The sequence below is a fragment of the Rattus rattus genome, chromosome 6 (assembly GCF_011064425.1).
Source record: "Rattus rattus isolate New Zealand chromosome 6, Rrattus_CSIRO_v1, whole genome shotgun sequence".
Taxonomy (NCBI): domain Eukaryota; kingdom Metazoa; phylum Chordata; class Mammalia; order Rodentia; family Muridae; genus Rattus; species Rattus rattus.
This window is the reverse complement of record NC_046159.1, coordinates 53,624,525-53,628,901: the sequence shown is the minus strand read 5'-3', so window position 1 is coordinate 53,628,901 and position 4,377 is coordinate 53,624,525. Positions and strand designations below refer to the sequence as shown.

Here is a 4,377-nt window from a genome sequence, read left to right as displayed (position 1 = left end):
CTAACAGGATGTGTTGACTCAGCACCACAGGATTTGAGGTGGAACAATCCTTTGTTGGGCTCTATCCTGTGCATCCCAGGGTATTTAGCAGTATAATTGACCGCTGCCCCATGGATGCCAATAGCACTCATCTATCCCCAGTCCATTACAACAATGATATCTTTACATGTCCTTTCATACTGAAGGGGAAAAATCATGCTGGGTTAGAATCATCCATTGAAATGTGATATACAGTGTTCATGACATATGCATATCATCTAAAGCCTGACCATAAAGGTAAGCTACCTCCTGACAAAACGGCCAAGGTGACATTTTGTTTGGAGGAACTCATAAGATCATTTTCGCCATTACGAAGAGGAAACCTATAAAGCAGCAGAGGAGAGAATCCACTGCTAAAGGTGTAACGTGAAGTGTGACTGGAGGTGACTTAACCTGGCATGAAGAACCCACATAATTGTTGTTTCTATAGAGGCATAAATATCCCAACTGTTTTGTTGCAGTAAAATAAAAAAGTAGCAGAACCAGTTTCTGCATATACCCTGGTTGTGCTCTCTAGTTCTGGCTCCGGCGGGCCTTGGAACTAGTGCTATTTATCTCAGCAGCTCCAGGGTACCCCCTGACCTGCTGTCTAAGAGCCATTCCAACATGGCACCCTGTCAGACCACCCCACCCTCTCTCACAGCTCTCTTGAATGGTTTCTACCATGCCAGGCATACACATCCCAATTCCATGGTGGGCCCGGTGCTTCTGGTCACCATATACTCTCTTAAACTCAATTAAATCACCACATGAAAGAACACATCACACAATATCCTCTGATATGATTGATAAGATATAATTTGCCCACGTAGACAATACAAAATCCTATACTCATCTATCCCTTAAGAATAATGGTAACAACCTGTGATATGTGCAGAGAGGAATCTTAACACTCGCCAGGTTCTCTCCGCTGCCTCCTCCTCCTCGCTCTAGCCTCCTCTGCCTCTCTAAAACCTTTCTCCCACCCATCCTTCCTTCTTGTCCAATTACAGGTCTTGTTCTATCCTGTGCCTGCCTTCACCTGCATAATGATATCAACCTATAATGTTTTGTGTGTGTAAGGATGCTTTTAGAGAAAAATGCATTGCCACAGTCATTTTAAGGGACATCTGAAGTGGGAACTTCTATTTTCTTTTCTGGAAAATTAGTTATATCAAACGATGTTTTGCAGGAACACATAGGTGAAAGGATGTTTTCCTAGAGCAGACATGGGGAAGAATGTTTGTCTCAAGCAGACACAGGTGAAAGGATGTTTTGATATAGCAAACACATGGAAGGAAGCTTGATGGAGTATAAATATGACCCCCAGACAGTGCGAGACAAGCACTGAGCATTGGTTCAATTTGCTCTGCCTTACTATTCTTCACTAATAACTCATATGTATTGCTTTGCCTTACATAGCGTTGTTGACCTCAACTTGTGACAATGCCACTATCGAGAGAATCTCCCCCAAGAACTGCTTGTGAGGTTCCTGTGGCAACTTGCAACTTCAGTGGCCTTGCCTCAGGCTGGTTGGTGAGTCTGGTGGTTTCTTCAGGATTGAACTACAGTTGCTGGTTCGTGCCTGGTGTCTGCCTGCCTAGAGGACTGGTCTGCAGCTGCTAAGTTTTATTTGATGTTTGCTACAGAATTAAACTGCTGAAGATCAAACTTGCCCCTAAAAAACTATTGCTGAATAGATCTACTTTCCCCATACCCTAGTAACTTTTCTCTTCCACTACCTCTGTTGGATGATCAGCTAGAGGAGAGGCTGAACCCTTATTAAAAATAGGTTGGAAAAAATTATACCTATAGACATCTATGTTGTCAAAAGGCTAAATAACTATATCTTTCTCCTCTAAAAATGGTGGCCCTAAATAATACAGTTCTCACTTGAAGATTCCACATCAGTTCTATTTCAAAAATACATTTGATGATGCCCACACTTTATGAAATAATTCTCAATTGGTAATTACACAGCTTGCATACAAATACACTTACTATATTCAATAGGATGTGGCATGGGAGAGTTTTGGTTCGGCCATTGCTAAGAGAAAGAAATGGGAATTATTCAGAATATGATGCTCACATTAGATTTTATGCATGAAGAAAATCACAACTAGGACTAAGGGACATTTTCTTTAAAGCCCTCAGATGTCCAGGCAGTACTCTGATTATCTGTACACCCATTGCCACTCTGTGAAAGACCAGCTTCCCAAAGGAAGGCTCATATGTTATCCTAAGACAAATAATAAAACTACGCACACTCCCTTCCCCTAGGGCCATGGTCCCAGGTGAGGTTCTTCTAGTCTCTGCTTTGCTCCCTGCCCTGGGAACATATCAGGACTTGTGTGGTACCAGACTGGTAGTTGTCTGATGCTAGCTCCCTGTCCAGGCCTGTGTGGCATCAGACTGGTTATTGTCTCTGGCTCATTTTTTAAGGAAGTGTTAGGCTACTAATCCTTCAGATGTCCATAGGTCAGAACACCGAGTGCAGACATAGCCTCTCTCCTCTCTGCCACCTACTGACTCACATGTAACAGAGCAGTCACACCTGCAAATACCTCTAGGGTCAGGGTCTCACTCATCTCAATACATTTTTTTTCCAGAAAAAGATAATTTTACATAAATTTTCAGATTGGTCATTATCAATTACACATAATTATCCTTTCATTATTAAACTCTTAAATTTAATAAAAACTCTTCTTATTCATATTTTTATTGTTAAAATTAATTACTTCTCGTGTGTGTGTGTGTGTGTGTGTGTGTGTGTGTGTGTGTGTGCATATGTGTGATGTATAGTGATTAGAGATCAACTTCGGTGTCCATTTTACTTTCTACCTAGGACAGGGTCTCTTACCTTTGGACACCAGTTCCAACTGACCCACAAACTCCCAGGAATACTTTTGCTTTAGCTTTCCATCTTCCTTTGGGTGTGCTGAGATTACAGATGCATGCTACAGGATTCAGCTTTGCATGTGTTCTCTCTATCCCAACACAGCCATTGTGCTTGCTTAGCTAGCTCTTTATCCCCTGAGCCACCTCCCCAGCCTCACCAATAGCATTCTCTTGCACCTTCCTCTTGTTTCTTAGTCATGTCAAAGGGTTGCGCTCTTGTCCGCTTAACTCATCTTTTCAAGCAGCAGGGACTCGTTTTTCTTCACCATTGGATATGTTTTCTATTAATGTTTAGTATTCCTCAGACCTGTTTTCCTGCTATTTTTTTCTGACCAAGGAGAGTCCTGGGCTCATTATCTTTCCATTTTGAGCATATATACAGTTAAGAACATAAAGTACATTTCTGTCTTAGTGCATCATATGCTCTGATTAAGTATAAGAGTGAAATTTTGTTGTCCTCCAATTTCTAATTTCATCTTGTTTTTGTTAAAAAAAAAATCCACAGTTTGGTTGACCATGTGAATCCCAACACAATGTAGTATTTTTTGAATCTTTTGTGCTTACTGTAGCCTAATGTTGAGAATACACTTACCATCACTGTCAAGGGTTTTATACCAGGACTTTATGAAGATTGAATCCCTTTGTAGGTAGCAACGTGATAATGAAACTGCAAAGCGGTGGGCCGGATGTGGATTCAGTGCTGATGTGAGTTGTCAGGCCAGCAGCGGATACTGGTGGACCCCATCACTCCAGCAAATGAGCCTAGGGAATAGAGACTTCATTGACAGCCACTTGTCAGCAAGTTTTGGAGAAAGCTTTGGGGAAGGTCAAGAAAAGTGGATACTGGAAAAATATTGATATTATTGGCCACAGCTATGTATTAGCACCAGTGGATGTCACCATGTGACTTTGAGTAACACAGACATGAGAATGAGTGATACATGTTCCTTTTGGTCCTTTAAGTCCTCTCCCTCATCCCCTTCTGGCTGGGGAAGGCAATATGGTAGAAGCCAGAAGTTACCCCTAAGTATGTGATAAAAGAAATACATCAAAGGTAGCAGAAAAACAAGCTAAGATACTCTAAGAAAGACTTCTTGGTTAGAATCTTAAAGAGCTTCCGTTGACCACTCCAGCTGAGAAGTGTCGAACATGACCCAGTTGAAATGTAGGGGAATCCTCTTCATAGAATTCTTGCCAAAAGACCATCAGAAAATACAGGCAGTGGTGAGAGATATGGGTAGCTGTGTATTTGCCTATATGGTTTTTAGTTTAGGTTAGTTTTAGAAATATTTTTATTATAAGTGTTCAAGAGGCTGCTTCAAATATTTTATCTTACTTCAACAAAAACAGTGTTGCCTGAAAAACAAATACAGATTTGGAAAACCTGGAAATATCAAAGCAGAAGATTTTTCAAGATTGGCAACAGCTACATCAAAGCCAATCGGCAAATTGTGGTTGTAC

The 4,377-nt window shown here is 41.1% G+C and overlaps 1 non-coding gene across 1 annotated transcript; it reads right to left on the bottom strand.

Annotated features, from left to right (window-relative positions):
• Positions 1 to 2,462: 2,462 nt before the first annotated feature.
• On the bottom strand, positions 2,463 to 2,595 carry LOC116904705. Its single transcript, XR_004388400.1, has one exon. It is a non-coding gene; the product is annotated as a small nucleolar RNA SNORA17 (small nucleolar RNA).
• Positions 2,596 to 4,377: the final 1,782 nt, after the last annotated feature.